General features: G+C 38.2%; 1 protein-coding gene across 3 annotated transcripts in view; it reads left to right on the forward strand.

The window, feature by feature from the left end:
* The first annotated feature begins 3,470 nt into the window (after nucleotides 1-3,470).
* Zfhx4 (zinc finger homeobox 4) overlaps nucleotides 3,471-24,406 on the forward strand; it is a 177,396-nt gene continuing 156,460 nt past the window's right edge. For 2 of the 3 annotated variants that reach the window (XM_020183405.2, XM_020183403.2), the window contains exon 1: nucleotides 3,471-3,995. The gene's annotated coding sequence lies outside the window, so the exon portion shown is untranslated. Of the gene's footprint in view, nucleotides 3,996-5,803; nucleotides 6,346-24,406 lie in introns of those variants that run through there. The other variant, XM_020183404.2, reaches the window with a different exon arrangement.

A 24,406-nucleotide genomic window follows, 5' to 3' on the forward strand; every position in this document is an offset into this window, starting at 1 on the left:
GAGAATGGACAGATGAATACTCATCAAACTGGTTGTAAAGCCCAGAGTGTCCTTAGCCTAGATATGGTAAATAAAATGCACTGAGGAAAAAGTCTAAAGTACAAATTACCTTTTGTTTCAGTGTCAATTACTGCTTGCTTCCAACACTCAACACCTAACCACCTGGTATCGCTTTTTGGTTCTCCACCAACTGTCAGGGTCTCCTTGCTCATGGTCTTGGCTCTGCTGGGGTCGCTCTGCGAAGTGCAGAACGGGGTCTAGGCAAAGTTCTCCGTGCGATAGGAAATCCTTTGCTTGTTTCACTTTGAAATAAAAAGTAGCCAGGGTTCCGCGAGGGTTGCGGCGGGTTCTCCCAGAGTTTAGGGACAGCGGGATGGGGGAAGGTGGAGTAGGCTGGGAGTCAGGGTCAAGGGTGGACAGCAAGAGGTCCGCCGAGACCCGCAATGACCAGCTGGGTTTTCTAGCGCGAAGGGCTGAAAAGGAAAGCATGGGGTCCGTGGCACCGCGGCTCAGCGGGTCAAGCCGCGCAGATCGCGCCCGCACCCCTGGAGCAGCCCGCGGGTTGGGCTCGGGCTCCTCCGCCTCTCCTTGCCTCGCCGCGCCCCTGCCAGCGGCGCCAAGCCCCGCGCCTCCCTGCCCACCCCGCGCAGAGCTGCGGCCGCTTCTCTCCGGAGCCCTCCTCGCCCCGGCGCCCTCCAAGGCCAAGCCCTGGAGGAAACTCTTGACTCTGCGCTAGTCCCCCTCTGCCCCTTCCCCTTAGCCCATTAACCCCCGACCCACACCCATTCTCTCTTCTTAGGAAAGAGGTGAAGGAAGAGCAGAAAGAGATGATTAAAACCAAAACACAGCACATAAGCGTTAGGATGGGAATATTCCCCAGCACAAGATATTGCACCCTTCTCACAAATTCTCCTTCCTTTTGTTTTCTTACTTAGAATTCAATAAAGGTCCCCCTACACACACACACACACACACACACACACACACACACACACACTCACACTCACACACAGCTGTATTTTCCAAGAAAAGATGGGGGTTGGTGGCGTAGAGGAGAAATAGACACCAATTTTTAAATGATTTTCCTGATTTGACATTCGTTGTTTTGACATTAATGACATTAATATTATTGATGACGTATCAGAAAGAAAATGGCAAAAAAAAAAAAAAAAGAACTTGAAAACGAAATGATCCCCTTTTCCCTATTCTTCCATGGTAGAACTAGACCCCTTTCTTCACCTGAGCCTGAAACAGACTTATTGTTCTCAGGTGTTTCCTTCATCATAAGCATTTACCCGTCTGAAATCGCAGGAAATGGTTTTTCCATCAGTCAGCTTGTACACGGAACCCTCTCCAGCAAAGGGCTTGATCTTTTCTGATTTGAACCTGAAAGTTTCCCTGCCTTCATTTCCCCGCAGCCTATTTAAAAGCCCTCCTCCCCCTCCGCCATGCACACACCTCAAATAGTTTAGCTTTTTTTTTTTTTTTTAAAGCCAGAACGTTTGCTCTCTGGGGTGTTTTTCGGTAAACAGTAACGCTACATAAACACCTTTTTCACTTGCAAGTTACAGAGAATTCAAATTTTACCCCTGTGTGCGTGTATGTTTCTTAAGGTGCAAGGATAAACTCCACTGAGGTGCAATCAGATCTTGCTAGTAAATTGGTGATGCAGTTGCTAAGTAAAGGTGGGGCTATAAACAAAGTAACTTCAAACTCTCAGAAAACCTTTCACTTTGAGCAGATTTCTTCCCAAAGAAGTTGCAATGGAATGGGGTCTTTGGAGTGGAAGATACTTTTCTTTTCTCTTAATGTTTAATAGCCCTGGTTTCTACAACACTGCTACATGTACCTACTCCAAATTCCTAGGGTGGCTATTTGGATTTGCTTTTTTTCTCTTAATAAAGACCATATCTAGATTTTATTCTCTGCTCCAAGCCTCTGGACTTACATTGTAACCTTAGCCAGTTGCTGAAGGCAAGCAGCTTTCCTGATGTGGGCCTAGTTCTGCTCTTTTGAAGACTGTTTTTATTCTCCCAGGTGTTTTGTTTGGTTTTTAATTCCATTTGCATCAGTCCTAGGATTTTCCAAATGTTCCCTGATAATGAAAGGTTTTAGGCCTAGAAAGACAAATGCTTGCAGTCTCTCTAGTTCCAAACACTTTTTCAATAAACCTTTCTGTTGGTATTTGGTAGTGGCTCTTAAGGCCTAAGACAAGGTTTTGAAGCAGATGCTGGCCAGCCAGAACTTCAAAGGCCTGTCAACTCAAAGTAGCTGATATCTCACCTGCCCAGGAAGCTGGACTTTGCAAATATTTCCTGTTTTTGGCTCATTTGATTTGTTACTATTACCTTCTCTCTAGAATTCCTATTTCTGAAATATTATATAAATGGTGTCACTTGTGACCTCTGGTGTAGCAGTGTATCAAGATGCTATCTGAGTAGCAATGCTACACACACACACATTCCATATTCAGTAGGGGGTATTTAAAAGTATGTCTATTCCGAGTTTTAGTTAATTATCTTTTAATGAAAGTGTCACTCATATTCACATCTGTAATATTGGAAAGAGATAATTAGATTTTCAAATGAGAATCAGTCACCTTAAATTTTGCACCAGAAAATACCAAGTATATTTCATTCTAATGAGATCTGTAGTGGGGTTTTAAAACTCATCATAATGTGCTTCAAGAAAGATAACTCAATAGACTCGAAAGATGAAAGGTTTTTTCTTTTCCTAAGTCTTCTTAAAGCTATTACATTGAACTTATGCAATTCCAATAAAATATTCAAGAATATTACATAAAAGCTCTAACTGTACCCCCAGTAATCACCCTTGCAGCCATCACTTATTCTCATTTGGAAGTTTACTTTGACTAAACTAACCGCTTCCATCTCTCTTGCCCTGGGTTTTCTCTATTACGTCTGCAAGAGAAAGGTACGTGTTTAAATAGAATGCCTGCGGATCCAGAGTGCAATTCCTTCTTTGAAATAGGCTGGGCTGAGCAGTGTTTGCACACAGCCAGGCACCCTTTATTTACATACATCTGCATATTTGCTCAGGCCCCCGCATTTCGCCCTTAAAGTGCGTTCATGTGCGTACTAGAATAAACTAGCCAGAGAAAAGCTCTTCATTACCCTAACTCATATTTCTGCTCAAAGCTGCCTAGTAAACAAATCTCTGGTCCGACAGTAATTACTTTGCCTCATTAAAAAAAAAAAAAAAAAACCTCGAATGGTTAAGGGCATTGCTTTGACGGTATTTATTCTTCATATTTTTCCCCTCCTTGCTCTCTCTGTGTGTGTGTGTGTGTGTGTGTGTGTGTGTGTGTGTGTGTGTGTGTGTAGTGAAGTTTGAGTTGCGCGCATGGGCGCGTGGGGTGCGAGCCCCGGAGGTCCCCATCCCATGTCCTCTCCACGGTCGCCTTGTCCCGGGCTCCAGCCGCTGCGCTCTGAGCCTTGGAAGTCGCAAGGCTCCGGGGCTGCTCTGAGTCCCGGCTGCGCGTCATTTGCAGTCTGGGGAATGTTGATCACCTCACTAATTACACCTCTCTCTCCCCCCTCTCCCTCTCCCTCTCCCTCGCTCTCTCCTCTCATTCCCAGAGTGCATATCGGGAATAGACACACAAAGACATGCGCACTCAACTTAATCAGCCATTTTTTTAAACAGGGCTAAAACGATAATAATTAGCAGAATAAAGACATATCGGATTTTCATTTCCTTTCCTCCTTTCCCAACCCCTTCACAACCAAACAGCAAGACCGCGGTCGGCACATGCTTTAACTCCTCCCGGACCCCCGAGGACCGCTCCATGCCCCCCACTTTCTGCTCCAGCGTTTTTATTTTCACCCAATAAAGTTCGAGGATTATTTTTTTATTTTTTTATTATTTTTTTAATGAACCCTCTCGTTTTACTTGGATGTGATCAGCTGTAAGTAAAATAAAAGCAAAACAAAAAAGAGGCGAAGATCGAGTAGGAACTGCAGGGGAAATGGAAAGTAAGTTTTTTCTTTAACTTTTATTGAGTAGTTTGTGTTAAATTTAGGTCGAGTATCGATTATCTTTCCAGCCTGATCTTGCACAATCTTTGATATTTCGCTCCCTCTCCCTCTCCGCTCGCTCCCTCTCTGGCCCTAGCTCGCTCGCTCTCGCTTGCTCTCGCACACATCCCCTCATCCCGACCATCTCTTCCGCTCTGCCCCCCTTTTCTATCTCTTTCCCCCTTTTTTGGCTCAAGGATTTGCTCTGCTGTGGGAGGGAGAGGGCATAGAGGGACCTGATTTTCCACTTTCTTTGGGGGGCTACGTTTTTCGGGATTTAACTTTTGGATTTAAGTGGCGGATCATCCACGTTTGGCCGAGCAGTTTTCTTTCCTTTTTCCTGTCTTTTTGGGTTCTGCCTTCACCGCGAGCCCGGGGCATTCTTGTGGCAGGGGGAAGCTGTCAGCTCCGCAGTTACGCGGGCACTGCTTGGGGTGCCCGCTCGCCCCGCATCCTCGCACCCCGACCGGGATGACTTTCTCTGCACCCATCCTCCGAAAGTTTGGACGTTGGTCGGTGGGGCTTGGAGCCCCTCTCTCCTTCCCTCTCCTTGCTTTACCCTCCCCCGCACCTTTTTCAGCCTCCTTTTTCTTCCTCCTTTTAACACCCCCTTCTTCCCCTTCTCAAGTTCTCCGAAGGGCGCTTCTTGCGCGGGTCTGGCGGAGGCCAGGGGTTCGTGCGCTCTGGGCACAGGATTCCAAGAGGATGGGGCGAACGTTGGGGCTGGGGATGCAGGTAGACATCGGCCCTCCGGTGTAGGCGGCGGCCGGCACCGCCGAGGGCTGCTCTCGGCTGCGCGGGCGCGGGCACCGGAGAAGGAAGGCAGATCCGTTAGGAGGCGGGATGACCAGACCTCGGGGCCGGGGACCCGGGAGGCGGCGGCCACACTCTAAGGGCGCGTCTGCTCGGGGTGTGCGTTAGACCGGAGGAGAGACACTGCGGCTGGGGCTCAGGAATCTTTTCCTTTCTTTTTTGGCAAGGGGCGTGTGTGTGTGTGTGTGTGTGTGCGTGTGTGTGTCTGTGTGTCTGTGTGTATATGTATGTAGGGGCTGTGGCTGACTGTGAGAACTGATTCATTCCCTGCCATCACCCCCCCCCAAAGGGTTCCATGTCTGCAAATGAACTTCACCTCCTTTGCTTCTCCCGGCTTCAAGCGCGCCTTCCGGCCGAGCAGCTAGGAGAAGAGGGGCTGGAATGTGCCGGGTTTCGTCTTTTTTTCTACTTCTATCCCCCACCCCCTTCCTATTCTTTCTGCTCTTTCCTACTGGAAAAAAAAATAAAATTTCTCATGGAATTGTATAAAGTTTATCTACCAATAACCAAGTTACAGAAGGTTCCCCATCCTGTTCCCCTTCCCGCAGAAGACAGTGTACTGGTTTGTATTTCTTTTGTTACCTGCCATCCGGACGTAGGGGGGTTCCTTTCGGCCGCTCGGGCTGGGGTCCGGCCCAGAGAGGAGGCTCCGACGCGCGCCTTTGGCCAGGACTCCTCACTTCCGCGCGGTTCTGGTGAGGTTTTAGCTACCGTTCGGTGAGACACCCTCCTTGTAGGTACCAAAGGTTCAGATAGCAAACACGGAACCCCCCCACCCCCCCGACCCTACACACACAGACGCACTCACACTCAACACACACTCACAGACACAAGCACACACACATATTCTCCCTACTCCCCCCACCTCCGGCCCCCACCTTGTCTTTCCCCTCCCCCCTTCCCCAAAAAAGCATACACACAACAACAACACTCCCCCCCCCCCCCCCCGCAACCAAACAAAAACCCAAAGACAAGTTCACTGGCTGAAGATGGTGGATTGACACTGATTCAGACAGAGGCAGGTTCACCAGGAAATCTGGCCATCCTGATTTCTGACAGTTGCATTTCCTCTCCTTGATTCCTCCCCCCCCGCTTTTTTTTTATTAACTCTGTTCCATGTTTAATCAAGGATCATGTAGATGGCAAAAGGAAAGACAGAGAGAGGAGAGAGAGGGAGAGGAGAGAGGGAGAGGAGAGAGAGAGAGAGAGAGAGAGAGAGAGAGAGAGAGACAAGAGACGAGTTTTTTTTTTTTTTTATTGTGTTCTCCTGGATTTTCAGTGGCTTGATCCCTATAAACGTGGAGTGGTTAAAGCTCATATGTAGTATTATATTTTTAGTTGGGTGGATGGATGGAAGAGTGAGGGAGAGGCTGCGGCTGCCGCTGCCTTTTCGGGTGTTGCTTAGATTAAGGCTGAGACTTGGCTGCGATTGGGACGCGACAGTGACACGGGCATCGATCGCTTCCATTGAGAGCAATGCAAAAACACAGCCCGGGTATGTAACACTCTCGGTGCCATCAACACTTGTTTTACTTTTTATTTACTGGCAAAACTGACAGAGCAAGCTCAGACATTCTTTCTTTCTTTCTTTTTGCTCTTTCCTCTTTTCTAACTGGAAGATAAAAAGAATTGTGTATAGAAATTGTTAGAAAGGATGGTTTTAAATAAAACAGAAAGAAGATATTCAGGATTGTTTCACTGCCTCTGTAACTATGTTTTAGAGATTTTCTTCTCCACTGAGGAGCATATTAAAGAGAATCAAGATTTTCTTTTTTTCTTCCTCATCCTAAAAAAAAAAAACTACCAACAAAAAAACAAACAAAAAAAATCCTTAAGGGAATATTTGATAGTTTTCAAGGGTTGCGGTTTCAATCAGCAGGAAGGCACACAAAAATAAAAGATGGCTAGCCAGCTGTTTTAACCTCTTGCACCTGGCTTCAGTGTGGGGATCATAAGGTTTATACAGATATTTTAAGATGGTTTTTATATTTATGGCATAAACTGGAGAGAACATCACTGTGTATTTACTTAATAGCTGGATGCTTTTGTATTAAAAAAGTAAACTCATAGTCAAGTGTTTTCATTTTTTATAGCAAAGAAGATAGGGTCAATGAAATATGGAGGAAATACCATAAATCTAAAAAGTGAAATGTACCCAAGGAACAAAGAAAGGTCAGGTAAACCAGCTGTGTAAGTCAAAGCAATAGCACCAACTGTAGGGTTAGACAGATAGTGGGCTCTGGGTCTATGAAGTGAAAGTTGCCACTTAAAGTTAAAAATGAGGCAACCATGTTTAGCTCTATTGTAATCTCCTGCAGTTTTTACAGGATGAACCCAAATCTGTTCATTAATTTTAAGCTAGTTAGATTATTTTAAAAGATGCTGTACCAGCAAAGGAGAACATAAAGGAAGCTAAGAAAATCACTGTTTAATATTGCAGAATTTACTGCTTCCATTCTGACCATGAGCCTAAATTTACACAATGAAATTTGATTATCTCTAATAACAATATTAGATCCTGCACTGGATGGATGAGAATTGAGGTGGTTTTGTTGATTGCAAGGGTTTAATGTTGCATTTCAGAATCTGATGTGGTTTGGCCTCCCTTCCATTAACTGGAAAACCCCTGAGGTTTTACAATTATTTCTTAAAGATAATACATTTAAGATTGCATTGGTAGGCTGAAGAAAAGTCATAAAGGCAAGAAGGGAAGCCCTTAATAACTCTTGAGATTCAGACATGTTCAGCAGTTAGATTGGCTCTGACTTCACCAAGGGTCGACAATGTGTCATTTCCACGAAGCCAAATTGCCCTCTGCCTATATGATATTAATGTGCAAATCAATATTTCAGGGATTAAATTTCCCTTCTTCATTTTTTATGGTTTCTACCTCAATAAGTCTCAAGTCTATTAGAAGAGGCTGGATGATTTAAAATCTTTCACTACAGAATGGCTTGTCGTACTTTGTTTCCCAGACCATTTTAGGATTTTTGTTATAAAGACTAAAGGCATCCTAAAGAAGTTGTGAGGCAGTGTAGAGCCAGGCTCAATAGTGTAAAGCCCTTGTTCGATTAAGAGCTAAAAGGTATTGAAAATATAATATATATGTTTATGTAATATATATATATATATACATACTGCTGCTTTAAAATATTATGTTAATCACTTATTGATTTATTTCAAAGTCAATTGAAGCTCTTTTCTTATTAGTGATTTGTTCAGCATTCTTGAGGACTTGTGTTAATTTTCTTAAAGAGTATGCCTGAATAAGTTTGGTGTGAAAGTACTGGGAGGAAGAGATTTTTCATTTAGCAACATTTTCCTAACAAGTATTTTTAGAAATCATTGTTTGTGAGACTAATAATCAAGTGTTGTCATTTGCATACACTGTTGTCATAGCTATCATTGCATTTTGTGGCTGAATAACTTAGCTGGTGTCTGTTAAATGAGGCCTTCTTCAATTCTTTCTTACACTTTGTCTGTAGCACTTAGTAGGGACAATGTTTGATTTTACTCTTCTGGAGAAGTACTAATATAAAAGAAAATGTGTGAATTGATTGGGAATAATGCAAAGGAGAAAGGGGGGGTCAAAATAAAAGATTGTGACTTTATCACACAATCTTGGAAGGCCTACTGTCTATCATTTGGTCGTGTTTTATAGTCTTAAACCATCTGGACCAAGTTCCACACAGCTGCACGAATTTCATATGTGATAGAACATTTTTTCCATTCAGTGTGAAATGTTCCTTCCTAAAAAACTTACACCAGACTTGCTTAATTTAGTCTGTTAAAAGAAATGCACATGAAAAAGGACAAAAGGCTCTTTAATCTCTGCAAGCTGTTTGTTTTTCTTTAAGATTCCTGTCTGTTTGGGTTTGAAAAGTCATGTTTATTGAGGAGATGATTCTGAGGTGTGACATTAAAATAATATATGATTTTTGGACTAGTGGCCACACTCCTGTTTAATTTGCAGAACTACTTTTTATGTCTGTCAAAACACAGAGTTAATCTATCCTTATTTACAATTAATCTCAATAAAATTAATCTTAATTATGCTTTATTCAGTGGCTTAAAATATCTAATTATATTCAATTAACTGCTGTCATAGTAATTAACATTGCTTAATTGCCTCTGCATATATTTATGTAAAGCTCATTAGTGCTACTGACTCCTTTTCCCTTTTCTACCTGCTATTTTTGCTGTTGTCAAACCATTTTTATCTCCCAGGGGTTGGCAATGTCAATGAGAACAAATTCTTTCTTAACATTTTCTTGAAATGAATGTGATTGCTTTTCTTTGAGCAGATACTTGTTATGAGTCTTTAAATACTAATCCATCCCCCTCTTCATTTTCCTTATCCCTGTCTCTAGCACACTCACAAAATATTTTCTGTCATTGTTGCTAGAAATATGAGAAGCCAGGTTAAGCTTTGTGTTTATAAATGAGGAACCTTTCTGTGTCTGCCTAGGGGCTGTACCCACAGGCTGAGCAGTTTTTTCCTCTAAAACCATTCTAAGGGTTAAAGACTTGGCCAAGGTTCAAACTGAGAAGCGCCCAGGGAAAGTGCATGTGAATATGTACAAGTTTCATGTAATTAGTGCTTAATTATATTAACATATGCAAATTGTCAACTTAGGAGCTTGTTGAGCTGGCAAAGATCAGCTAGGCACAATTGCTATATTGTTCTGAAACAATAATGGATTTCAAGTTGGATTGTGGAAACACATAACCAGCTATCTAATTTAACTCATACCATGGTGAAATTTCATTAGTCTCCATGGAGACTGGTTTAATTGTGCTGACTAATGTTCTGGGTTGCAGAATGCCCTAAAAAGAAAGCGTTGTTTGCCTAATCCACCTTACAATGACACTTGTTTGTACATGTTTCCCTTGTGTGGGAATTTGCATATGCAAATAAATAGTTTCTCTGCCCCATTTGTCATGGCTGTTCATTACCCATGAAGAGGACATTGTTACTGTGCTGTTACTGAGTCTCCCAAGACGGGATAGTGTCAACCAGTCCAGCTACATTCTTTCATAATTTGTTTCTGATTAATAGACCAGAGTGAGTCTCATTCTCTTTGGGCATCTGTAAAGGCAAGGTCAGTTCTGTAACAGAAAAGGGTTTCTGCAGTAAGTGAAGGACTTTTTTTTCTTCTCCCTTTTCCACCCATTGGTTAACATAATCATATTTAAAATAACGTATTCTTGTTCCAAGAATGCCTCTACTAATAATCTCTAGTTTTCAAAAGCAAAAAGATAGGAAAAGAAAGGAGATTCTGTTATTGGAATATTAATCCTGTTTTTGACAGAAAGGTAAACTGATATAATTGCTTTTCAGTTGAAGGAATGGGGGTTTATACAAGTGTGAAAGCATCGGAAAAGGATTAGCATTTTTTTGCATAATGAAAAGCTCTGTTGAATAGGGTCCTGAATAGCTGACTGAATGACTAAGATGAAAGGAAGATGAAAATGCAGGCTTCTCATTCTTTATGTCTATGCTCTGCTCTCTCTAAAGTTATGTTTGTCCAAGACTTGAGAAAACAAGCAGTGGCTCAGATTTCAGCAACTTTAAGATGTCCTGAGTTGTCATCATCGTTGGGAAATAACGTGTATTACAATTGTGCAGCCAGAGGATGATCAACAAAGGTTATATGTAGGAGAGTTTTCAGAAGCATGCCAGGCTAGCCAAATATTGACTATTGAGCATCAAGAAATCCCAGCACTTTGCTGGCAAAAATAGTTATTTTAGAAGAGGCCCCTCGTATGGCATGAATATTTAATTCATTTAACGCTGGAACATACAGTGACCCTCCTCATCGACTATAAATCACTGTCTCTATTGGCAGAACATTTCACTTGGGAAAGTGTTGTGTGTTCTGGCTTTTGGCAATATTATGTGTTTTAAGTGGCCTATCATCTTTTGTAACTGGGAGAGGATAATAGGAGAGAATATGGAGTTATCGTTTTAGGATTGAATTCATAAAGTACTGAAGACAGTTTTCATGTTGCTTTGTAGGTATATTATTGTGTTTTGTTCTTAGATCAGTCTTTTGAAAAGTGTCTAAGTACTGCATGTTCACTCTGGGAAACATTTGCAGTAGGGTTTTCCCTTGTCACCAGTTAGGGCTGTAACTGGTTATCAGTTGACAATGTGATCAGAGCTCTTAGTGATGTTTCTTCAACCATAATTAGGGCAGTTAAAATACCCTCAGTGTTAAGACACATTCAAAGGTGGGAATTGGCTTTTTTGTATATATGTAGATCGATAGCAGTGTAGATAATTATTTATATATATACATTTTCAATAAGCTCTTTCCAGTTTGTCACCACAAATGATCCATTGAAGTTTGCCTCAGAGCAAGGCTGAAAGAGCCCATCAGACATTAACCTAACTGGTTTGTTGCTGGATTGTGGAATTGCAATGTGCCTCATCACTTTAGTAGTTCAGTTGCTGAGGTACTATTAAGATGGTTATATGGAAACTTGGGAAATCAGAAGTGTTTTTCACATAAATTAAAGTGTGAGGGTTGACTCTTGAGTATAGCATATTGTAAAGGAAAAGTGTTTGATCTTTGTTATAAAGTTACCAAAATTCTTTACTAGAGTCCTTTTTAAAATTTGTCAAGAAATTCTGGATTGTTTCAGAAACTTTTATGGTTAACTTTATGATATGCTTGAAAAAAGTCTTAAAAGAACAAAAAAAACCCACATGGAGGCTATTTTTTACATGCATAAGGGCTTATTAAGGTATTTCCATAAGAAAAATGTGTTAATTTAAAAAATAAATTCATTTATATTTTAAGACATTGTTAACCAGGCACCATGTGTTGTAACTGGCAGCTTTCCAGCCACCATGGAAGTGGATCACACATGGGTTAAAGGTAGCTTATGTGATGTCTGCATTCTTAGGAAATGGGCAAGAGCCCATGGAATTCTGATATCACGATTGTAGGAATCAGACAGAAAGCAGAATGTATGTTTATATGTGAGCAGATGGACACACGTGAGAACTAAAAGTGCACAGTTTCTCTTGGCACTTGTTTTAGTTATCCCTGATGATATAACCAAGATCTCAGTGCAGTCACAAGCTTTGATGGCTAAGGACGAAATGGGCTTTTAATGAGGGCTCCATAGCATTATTTTCTTGCATAAGGATTGTACTCCTTGTGATCTTGCTGGAGTTGATGTTCTGTTAATTCCCTAGTTTCAGAGGTTCACAAGTTGCCTTGAAAGTTTGATATGGTTTCATGTTTGACATACAATCTTCAGCTCAGGAATGGCTGGTCTTCACTCTGCTCTATTAAAGGACTGTGAGTAAAATAAAAAATTTGGCATTTCAAGACATTTTTGAATGTATGCATTCGACTTAAAAATAGCTCTAACACTAAAATCATAATTGGCAAGTAGCATCCCTAATGTAATCAGCCACTTTAACATTCTAGAAATCAAAAATATAGTTTTAAGATTTGAGCAGAATGACTTGGTGAATACATAGAATACCCTAATGGTCCATGCAAGTCCTGAGTAGTTGTTTTGGTCATCTAGGTTAGAGGTTCACACACCAGCATCATGTAGTCAGGTGATGGATCATTGTAAAGTTTGCCTATCCTGGGACTATAACAGTACTCAGATGATTATTACTGAAGGACACATATTATTGCATGAATCCTAGAAAGACAAAGTTTATAGGTTCCATTGTGTTCTAGCTATAAAGGCAGAAAGCATTCTGCAAATATTTACTTAGATCTAAATCATTTTAACCAGGAAAAATTGACTTTTGGATTAAAATATGCATTTTATAACTGTCCATAAAATTCTTTTCCTTCACTGTCAAGAAGAAAGGAAATCCATAGTTGTAACAACATTAAAATATAAGAAACATGTGAGCTGGTGTATGCCACCTGGCTGTATTGTTAAATCAAAACAAAATAAAACTTTGTAAGGGAAGTTTTTGGAGAATCTTAAAATTTGTCTGTCTTGAAGAATAGAGTTGAAGGAAACCAATCCTCATTGGATTTATAGTTTCCAGGATCCCTTCATATAGTTGCAATTCTTTACTAATAAGGATTTTCTAAAATGCAGTTTATAGTACTTTTTTAAACATAAATTTTGGAATGATGTAATTAAGACTTCCTGAGCCCACTCATTGAAAATGAGAATGAGTCATCTCTTTTAGGTTAGTAGGTACAGCAGTGTTTCATCTGCACTAACACTGCCATTCACCAGGAATGTGTGTACACACATATTCACACACCTCTACCTTCTTTCCACATTAGTATCTTTCTTTCCTCCTTAGATGCTGTCATAGTGGTAGCCTGTGAAATTTTCCTTCCATAGACCAAATTTCTTTTATTTTTCTAGGAATTAGCCAATTCCATCTTACAGAAAAGAGCAGGCAGGGTGGTAAGGTAACCGGAAGCTATCAATGTGGTACAGTCTGGAAGTGGAGATATTCAGTTTAGTCAACTCATTTAAAAATATGGGATACTGAGTTCAGGGGAAGTTATCATTGACTTACAAAGCAAGGTTAGAGAATGTGAAGACAAGAACTCAAATATCATGACTCAAGGACCAATAATCACTCAGGTATATTGGCTGTTTAGAAAAAGGCTTGTTGCGTAAATGAAAATGAAGGTCATGAGTAGGATGAAGGGAAGAAAAGGAAACTGCACAGTGTCCAACAGCTATAGTGTTTTCTCAAAGCAAGTGTGTTCTCTGTGACTGCAAGGATTCAAGCAGACTCTGGATGCAGACTCTTTGTTACTGCAACTGTAAAACAGATTTTTATGTTAAGTAAGAGGGTAGACTAAGTGCTTTGAAGGCCAAGAAGGGCCTATGATTCATAAAAATACTGATGATCTTAGTGACTTAAGATGTATTTTTAATAATCATGAACATGCTGTGAACAAGAACAAAGTTTCCGTTCTGCATAAAGAACATAAATGAAGAAAAGGTTGAAATGTTTTAGAAGGCAACATAGTGTACAGAAAGAATGACAGTTAGGGCCAGGCGTTCCTTTGATTCTGTTTACTTTGGATTCTTTTTCCTTTTTTTAAATGAGTTTGTTTATTTTTACTTAAATTTTAGGTATTTGAAGAATCTACTTCATTTTTTGGGCAACTGATTGACCAAAAGGAATTATGTTAGACCTATAATACAACTGGGTTAAATTTCTGTGATGAGTGAGCTCATCCAAGTTAATTAATCTTTTTCAGCTTTAGTTTCCTCATCTGTGTCTAAAGGTTGCTGTAGAGATTACATAAGACTAAAGTGTTGTGAACATTAAATAATTGAATGTGACAGGACCTCATACCCAGTTCCTGTTTGCTTTTCTTGTCTTCTGTGTTTTTTTTTCAGTAGCTGATTTTAATGTGATTGTCAGCTAAAAGATCATTTGATAAAGCAAATCTATGTAGATGTTGTAGAGTTGCTCCTCTTCCCCCGTAGATAAGGAGACAGAAATTAGGCAATGCGTCCATCTAAGAGGCAGGAGAAGAAGGCAGTAGCAGTAGCCTCTTTCTCCTTTGTTTCTGCGGGTATGTATGTGGCATGTAGCATGGTTGTTGACTAGTCTTCCACATCATTATCTGACATGGTATCATCACATGTTGGTTTGGTTCTGAGGGCTTCTAGATATTTAATGTGTCTAGGTTCTTTCTTTTTCTAAGAAGCAAATTAGGAGAGAAACAGTTTTAAATAATTCAGACCTTGGTCAATCCACATAAACTCAAGATTCCAGACTGTGCATTAAATACAATAATAAAAGTAACCACAATGCTTATTTTAGCCTTACAGTTGACCCAATCTGCTTGAAAGTTTGTAAATTAAGAGGATTTTCCAAAACTGGATTAGATGTCATAGAAAGACTTTTCTATGTACTTGGTATTAAGATACCTTGAAATGCCATGGGAGGAATATAGGTACTGGTATATGGTATTCTGCTGACCAAAATTTATACCTAGAGAAGAAATCCAGCTATTAAAAATATAGTAATGTCTATAGAACCCTTACATTTTCTTGGGGGATGTTATAGTCAAGTTATGAGTTTCTATCTAGCTCTTGGAGGAGATTATAGTCATTTATCTTTTATAATAATGTATCATTTTGTGGAGGACTACCCAGATGCATATGAGTTAATAAATATATGAATCCAATTTTGGGACCATCTGGAAACTAAGATCTATTTCTGTTAAGGTTTTTAGTTTAATAATTTCCCATTGTGAAATATGTATGAGACACATTTATACACAAAAATAATGTTTCTATATATATATATAGAAACATATAAATGCATTTGGATTATAATTTCCCTTTTTGGGTTTGGTTTTTGCTCAATAGTTCTGTACATTTGGTTCAAAATACTTATTAAAGTGCTTCTTAAAAATAAAAGTGCTTGTATGACCTATGTCCTTGTTATTATAAGAGGCCATGGAGTTGACAGTTTATTTGAAACATTATTTCCTACTACCACAGAGCCCAGCTGAGATCTGGTGCCCGTGTGTGTGTGTGTGTGTGTGTGTGTGTGTGTGTACATGTGTACATGTTTTTCACTTTAGGTAGTTTAGCCCCTCCCCGACCACAAAAATTCTATAATATTGCTATGAAGAACATTTTTGTTCTGGAGATTTTTTTAGGTGTGGATTTTTTCCAAGTCTCAGCATATCCTGAATACTGATTAGGGTAAGGATATGCTTCATTAAAAGAAAACAATTAATATCTTAGCATTTTTTCATAATGCTTAAGAGTTTTCTCAGTAAATTGCAGCCTCCTTGAGGGCAGCAGCCACATTTGTTTAATCACTGTCCATTCACACTAGTGGACATATGATTGGCGACTCCTAGGTGCTCAGTCAGTATCTGTTGAGTGAATGTGTGAAAGACAGTTAACAGCATGCATAGAGAACTTCAGTTTATTATAATATGGGAATCTGCTTCTCCTTTTGAAATTTAGTCCTGAAAAGAAATATGCAACCTTAAAAGCAGCTGGCCCTGTCTTGCAAATTTCCATAGAGAAAACTATCTTCCAGTGCACTCTAAATGGGTTTTTATTTTAGAACCATAGATTGATGCATTTGGAAGGGATAGAGTACATTACCAATGTTTAACCGATAAGGAAACTGAAACCCATAGAAATTCCTGGGAAACATCACAAAACTACTACAGAACACAGCTGAGATCTGGTGTGTGTGTGTGTGTGTGTAATGTGTACATGTTTTTCACTTTCAGTGGTTTAGCCCCTCCACTGACCAGAAAAATCCTATAATATTGATATGAAAAACATTTTTGTTCTGGAGATTTTTTTAGGTGTGGGATTTTTCCAAGTAAAGGTAATTTCTTTAGGTGTTCCAGTTCCTGTGATGGATGAATTGCTGTGATTGTAATATTTGGCTGTTAAAGATAGGACAAAAATTGCCTGCATGGTGAAAACTTGCAGGAAAAATGGGGGTGGGTCATTTCATCTTGTAATGAAGCAGGGTGCAGATTAGGAATCATTATGGTTTGCCAGAAGTTGCTGGTCACAGAAGGCTGTTTAAGTGCTCACTGTCAACAAGGAAATCACGGGCAGCACTTAAAGTGGCTCACCTCTGATTTATTCATAAACCTCACACAAGCACTTGGCTTTGTTCTTGCTCTAGGAAGGGGGACTGATGCCAATAAGGACAGGAATAAAGAGCTCCTTGCATGGTCCAAGAGTGAATAGCACTTTACCTCAAAGCCTGACCTCCTTTCTCCTGGTCTGTTATGGGAGAGTTGACTTTGATTTGCTGTGTGTCCTCAGATGAATGAGAGAAGAGTTTATAACAAGGATCTACTCTGTAAACTCCATAGTGTATGTAACAAGACCTGTGCAACTGGAACTTGGGTTCTTTCTTAACCTAAAGGTTGTGGTCTTTATGCTAAATGGAAAGGCTTTTCTTTTCAAAGAGCTTGAGAAGTTTCCCACTTATTAATAGTTGGAAAAAATATTTCTTCTTTCTAATTGAAGAATACAATGATTTCAGAGTAAAATTGGTTTTGACAATTTCCCACCATGAAAGTGAATTGAGAGAGATTTAATAATATAGGAAATGAAGGGTTCCAGAGTAAACTAGACACTATGCAGAAGTACAAACAAATAGATGAGCACGTTTACCAAATGATCATCTGTGTTTATCTGAGAAGCTTCATTTGTGTTACTTTGCAAATTGTGCTCTTCTCCAGACTCCCATGTTGAGAGGGACAAGGGGAAAGGACCTTTAAAAAGACAGTCAGCTGTCTGGTTTGCACTGGGGCAGAGGTTGAGTGGAGTTACTTAAATCCCCAGAGCAACATTAAGTTAATACTAGACTTCCCCCACCCCCAATCTTGTTCACTCTAGCTTCACTTTTCTCCTTTTGATCCATTAGTTTCTTATTATTTACAATGCTTATATTTACAAAAAAAAATTCTCACATTTTTACAACACATTACAAGAACCCAGAAGAGCCATATTAGGAGATGGTGATGAGAGTTAATGATATAGCTTTAGATAAAGCCATCCTCCTGTGCAGTCACATCAGAGTCATCAGCTCATTTGTCATGGCTGAAGTGAAAATGTCAGGACCAATGAGTGTACAAGTGTGAAGGGGCGAAAGGGCTTTTGGAGAGAGACTTTTTTTGTGTGTGTGCTGGGAGTTGGCTATGGCTTAGATTTAGCTCCAGGGAAATATTGGGATTAGCCAACACTGTGTACAAATCCTTAGCATAACAGAATTAGTTGGGAAAATGGGGAGGTGGAGGTCATGAAGATGGGCACATTTCTGGATGCTCTGGGCTACAATCCTGAACCGATGGAAAGGCATGAGAATATTAATAAATGTTTTAAGGGATGGCTAGTATATAGGATCATTGATTTCAGCAAGAAAGTCATAGGTTTGAATGGCAGCAAAGATTTGAAAAACATATGCTAAATATGTGTGCATGGCTTTTGTTTTAAGTTTACCTGCATTAAAAAATTTGAATCTTTACATCCATCTAAAAACTTTCCAGGGACACTAAAAGCTTTCCAGGGAGATAATATTCAAATAAACAAAGGTAACATTCAGGTATGGTAGAATGGAAGTTAATACTTAATTTAAATAACAATACTTAATGGTGAAATATTTGTTACATTGTTGAATTTACAGAAAACCAAGAAGCTAAACTTTGTTTACACAGAGTTCATTCTGAAACTTTAATGGAAAAGTAACTTATTTTCTTTATTTATAGAAGTTCTTATCTTTGATAGACCAATGCTAGCAGATTTATTTTATTTTGGGTCCAGTTAACTGTTTTCTTTCAGATAATGTACCTATACAACCTTTTCTTGTTTAATTCTATTGATTTACAGTGTTAAAGTGAAATAATCTGATACCTGTTTCCTGCCCTTTGAGTATTTGTCGTCAAAGAGGCTGATTAGTTTTTCCCCCAGCTCTTTAGCTGTTTTAAATGTATAATTATCATTGCATGTCATTTGATAGCTTCACTAATTGCTGCCAACTATTGTCTGTTTGCACTTAATGCTGAAACCTGATCAACATCCTGCTTTGGTTGATGTTTGGTGGTAAACTTTAATTAACTCTTATTGCATTGAAGAAGAGTTCAGGCTTGGTGCTAACTAATCATTTACCTTCATTATGTCCTGACAGCTCCACTTGTTCTCCGTCCTAATAGATACACCAGTCAGTAAATAAACCTGCAAACCTCATGCCTTGTAGTTGCTCCACACGATATTTTGCTACTTAAAGTATAATATAATTGGGCACAGATAATTATTTAGTTAGTTTCGTATCTCTAGTTCTGCAGACACTAATCTTAAATTGCTTTTTTCATGCTGGACAATTTCATTTTAATAGAAACTGTAGATTTGAGATAACATTATTCCTTCAACATGGTTCCTCTGAACATGCATCTTTTGAATCAATACAATTAAGCTTGTCTCCTGTTGGAATTCTTGTAATTATTTTTCCTGAAATACTTTTCCTGTAATGATATTGAAGTTAAAGTAATCAGGTTTCCAGCAGATCATGTAAAATTCAACTCAAAATTGCTGGCTGCTTGATTTTAATTTGTCTGACATCAAGTTTGTTTGAAAAGGGATAATATGTGGGTAAACCAAAGAGCTTATAATTATGGTTGACGTTTGTTTGTTTATAATGAAATCTAATTAAAGTTCATACATTTAAAACACAGAAGTTAATTACTGAATTGCTCACTTCACTGATGGGCAGCAGTCAAATTAACTTTCAGGCCCAAAAGAAAAACAAAATAGAAAAGGAAAACAAAAACTCCAAACAAAAAGATTCTTCATAATAGAAATAAAATAACCAAATAATTTTAGTGATCAAACATAAATTTGCCAATATTTCATCCAGAAGAAAACTTGGCAATACACGTATGTTCTCTATTATGCTAGTCCTAATGTGGTTTTTAATATAAAGTAATTTAAAATATTTACATGGGATATAAAAAGAGACTTGTATTTGGTAGACTCCAAGAGCCTGATATAGTAAGAGGCACTGAGTAGTGATTTAAAGAATTATGCATATAACTTTCTTCATTAAAACTATTTGAAATCATGTGATAGCACTGAAATCATTGCTCAGGGAATAGGAATGTTTGCTGGAATACCTGACCTGTGATTAGTTTTATGAAGATAATTATGGTAGGTTTAGCCTGCAAGCAATGATTTTTTTTTAAAATGTACTTACACCATTACATTTATTGTTTTATTGGTGATGAGATCATATTGGTGGGAATAGTGAAATACAAATAATTATACAATTGTCTTCTCTTTCAAATACTCAGTTATCAGTTGTTCAACAACGTTTTATAGATTACTAGACAAAGAAGGAAAGATATAGATATATATTAGAATATATTGTCATCACATTGTATATGAGATAAATAACATACAATGATTTTCACTAACCCACTAAATTCCTTTCTGAATACAAAATTCTATAGCTATCTCTCTCTCTCTACATAGATATAGATATGTCTGTATAGATATGTCTATATATATCTTGGTAAAAACAAAGTTAATTTTTTAATACTCCTATGTGATAACTTAAAAGCATTATCAACTAAACACTGAGGTTGTGTGTACATCAGAGAGATTAGTCAATTACATTTTAAAAGCTAGCAATATTAATAAGTGAAAGACAGGGCAACTATGATTTATAAATTTTCAAAAGTGATTGATACAGTCCATATTTTTCCAAGGAAAACTAAAGGGCTGTCTGTTAAAGCTTTGTACTTAGCGGCACTATACACTTGAACTTTCAAATATATTAGGGAGTGAGGGAGAGGATTTGAGAAGGGAAAGTGAATGTGTTCATTATTGAGAAAATTATGAGAGTAATTTATACCATATGTAATTTATACAATCTTCTAATATTTTAGGGATTTTTTTTATGCATTTTAGTGTAATATCCATTTGATTTATATATTGATAGGGGGGAAAAATTAAAAGGATCACACAATCATTTAACTCTAATCCTACTTTATAGGGAGGAGACAAGGGGAAGATGATTAATACTTAAGTATGGCTGGGTAACTGGCCTTTGGAGGTACTTTTTTCTTCTTTAGAGGACGCAAAAAAAAAGTATATTCTCACAGTATTGGCAAACAACAGCTTTCTAGTAATACTTTAGCTGATTAGTACATCCTTACCCTTTAATGAAGCAATCACTGCAAAGCCTCAATGTCAGCTGGAATAGTAGCAAAACAGTATCAAAGAATCAGAAAGAGGCACTGAACATAATTATAGTTCATGTCCTTGTCTCACACTAATACAAACTATTCATTTTCAGTTAGAATGCATAAGAAAATTAGAAATCAGCTGGATTGGTTAAAAGTACCAAAGTTTGTTTACAGAGGTAAAGTATTGGGTCCATCTTGTCCACTGATTATGAAATTTTCCTGAAGCAAACAAATAAAATGAATCATATAATAGTGTAATTTGGTTAAAGAAAGTATATTGATTCCTCTCAAAGGAATGTAACTGGAGTTTGATTAAAGTTGTAAAGAAAACTGAGTAAAACTCTTATTTCCCACAGCTAATCAAATTAGGAACTATTGGACTCAGTGGTAAAGTATGCCTGTCCTCTTTTGTTCTGCAACACATATGTTTAATGCTATGTAATTGTCATATAAAGTCCATGTAGATTTAGTGATGTGAGAGAGAATGAGGGGAAATGAGTGTAGGAAGAGAGGAAAAGAAAAAGAGAAAGCATTTCAGAAGGAGAAGAAGACTATGCATCAGCCATAAGGATCCTATATATAGAGAAAGAACCAAATATGCATCAGATAGCTAATTTAGATTTTAATGAGAAAAATCAGAGGGAAACAGGAAAATGTCTTAGTTGACCCTCAGACTCACATTTGTCTTTGTAAACTTTCCCTTCTTAAAATTGTGCTTGTTTTAAATGCTGAATATATTTGGTTACATCCTTCTATTCAAACTTAATTACCTTCTCCCCTTTGTCATGACATGGGTGGAAAGTTTTTGCCGTGTCAGGAGAGGTCGTCACACATTCTTTTGCAGTTCTCTTCATTAATTCCTTCTTGCAGAAGCATTTTCTCTCGTGCTGGGAAGGTAGAAGGGTGTAACAGAAGAGCCCTGAAACATCAGCAGGAAGCTCTAAGCTGGTTAATGCAGTATAATTGTCTGGACATAGACTGGTCTTTGTTTGTGTGGTTCACTCCGAATCAGCTGTAATTAACTCCAGAGTGTTTCCAGATTGCCAGCAAAGAAAAATTACAGCTTTTCTGGTTTAAATTGTAAAGCTCACAAACATTAACTATGCAGATTGCATTTACTTTGATATATTTCTGTCCTGCAAGAAAAAAGCATGCTTGGCTCCCCATCCTACCTCTAAAATTGTGCTTTTGTTAAGTTATTTGATTTAGTGTCTATTGGAACATAATGGCTTCTTAATAGTTGGGTTTGAAACCTTTTCACTTAATATTTGCAATCCTTTGACATCCTTCTATTTGCCTTTTTTCTTGCTAATGTTTTTAATACTGCAGTGGGAAAGAAGTTATGTAATCCTTTATGAAATACTAAACATCTACTAAAATAAGCAAATTGCAGAGAAAGCTGGCTTAAAGAAAACCACCTTAAAGGGTTGAGATCAAAGATGCATTCTGATGTAACTGGTGCTTCCACCCAGGTACTTTACCTGTGTTTTGATATATTAAAAGAGAGGTTGTGAGAAAAGGACAGTTTCACTACCTTCTCTTGGTCAGCACACCACACCCTTTTAAAAGCTTCTGTACAGTGGTTTGTAATTATGAATTCCAATGTGGGTAAAAATGAGGTAGTGGTGTGAACTAATACAGCCTTGTACACAAAAGATCTGTCAGCAACTGATACAAAAAAAAAAAAAAAAGTCCAGCCAAAAATCTTTTTTTCTTTCTTCTGAATTTAACAATAAGGAATTTAAGCCTCAATGTGGCTTTAGCAACCAAAGAAAAGAAGCTCTTGGTGTCTGCATAATACCACTTTGATGGATTTTTTTCATCAGTTCTCTGTACGTGGCAACAAATAAACAAGTATAATTATACTTGTGAAGGTCTATTCATTGCTTTGTCAGGATTAGATATATGTGCCGTTTTCACACTGCGCCTCTCTTTTGTCTTTGCCTAACTCACTATGACATATTGATAGAGGATTTGGAATGGGGAAAAGGCCACAGCACAGACAGTGATGACCTTTTGGAAACTTGATATAATTCAAGGATTTTTATTTATTTTCTTTCTTTCTTTTCTTTTTTTGATTTGTAACTTGTTACCAAATTCTCTTGTGAGTGGATAAGTTTTAACCCATTTAAAGTGAAGTAAATAAAAACTCAGAGTGGTGTGAGATGGCTAAAGAGCAGATGAGAATAAAAACAATAGGTTAAGGAGTTCCTTGGTCTTCTTTCCCAGCACTTAGCAGAGTGGCTACCCTAGCATTCCTTTCCCATTATTCTGGCCTCTTGATCAGATCACGTTCTTTTTAATCATTTCACAAACACTGTCTCACTGGACCGTAGAAGAGGGCTGGGACAATCTCAATTAAAAAACAGAGGTAAAACTGGCCTCTCTGATTTTGGGTTCCAATGGGAAATCTGCCTGCTGAATGCAAAGGAATTCTTCTGTTGTTCAGAAAGCACCCCCTTTCATTAGCCTGGCTCCTTGTAGGTGGGTTTGGTCATTTAGCAGAGCAGAGTTTGGGCAGCAGTGACTGCAGACGAAAGCAAAGCAGAAGGAGCAAAGAAAGTTCTTTTCTGCGTCTGTCCATTACTTCCGAAAAAGGGATTTGACATGATCAAAGTCACTGATCTTGTGAATTACTGAGAATGCCAAAAAATGTGTACACATATTCTAAGCAGACGCGCAGGTATGTATGCTCTGAATTTAGCATTAAAATCATATTGTTTTCTCTTACAAATTTCTTAAGGACTTTGGTGATTTTTAAAAATAGAAGTCTTGGCATTTGGGACTAGCAATTGGTGAAGACTAAATAGAAGCCAGCTAAAACGATGAAGCAACTTTTATAGTGAATTAACTTGTTACGCAATCATTTTGGAATGAATTCTGTGGTTTAAGTTAAAAGGTTGTCTTTGTGGACTTTATACTCAGACTTTTAGAAAACTAAGATAAATTTCCTAAGTGGATCACACTGATAAAAGGAAAACCTCATCTGACATTGATGACAGTGAAATCATTCCCACATCACATTCAGAGTCACTGTACCTACTGCTTTAAATAACTTTTTAACTGCACAAAATAGAATTCACTGATTAACATTGCTCTGGTTATAATTAGCAGCTATAGAAAAAAATTAAAAATCAAGTAATATATTACTAGTTATATCAATTTAGATAGTTTTGCTATTGTTGGTCTTGGAATGAAATATAAATCTGATTGTGTTTGTGTTAGTTTCTGATTGATATGTAGCTTATTGAGAAAAATTGATAAGCAATTTTGTGTAAAACAATTTGGGATTGTTATAACAAAGTGTAACAAAATATATCCTATCACATTGGTTTGATGGATTCTTTAAAATAGTTTCCATAATTTTTTTTTCACATAGCAATAGGATAACTTTTTTGAATGTTGTTCTGGACTCTTTTAAGTTAAGATTAGAATGGGGGAATCTATATTGTACAGAAAAATATTGAGATGATATATGGCAGAGTCCATTTGGCATTTGGACAAAATTATTTGCTGCATATTATGTACAACTCATGTGACATGCATTCAGGATGTGTAATAGTTCAAACAAGTACTTTTAGTGAGCCGAGAACTATAGTAGGGGTACAGACAAAATGAAATTCAAATAATACTGCAAAAGTTTAGAAATGTTTATAAAACTATAAAATATTTGGTAGCTTTTCTCACTCTTTGTAGTTAAGGTGAAGCTTTTCCCAAATATCAGATATATGCTTATCACTGGGGAAAAACTACTCTGACAATCTAGCATTATTAGTTTAGTATTTACCACCTTGCTTGAATTCCAAATCTCTAGTCTCTTGCTGCCTTTCCAATTTCTTTCATTCCATTAAG

The sequence above is a fragment of the Castor canadensis genome, chromosome 3 (assembly GCF_047511655.1).
Source record: "Castor canadensis chromosome 3, mCasCan1.hap1v2, whole genome shotgun sequence".
NCBI classification, from domain to species: Eukaryota; Metazoa; Chordata; class Mammalia; order Rodentia; family Castoridae; genus Castor; species Castor canadensis.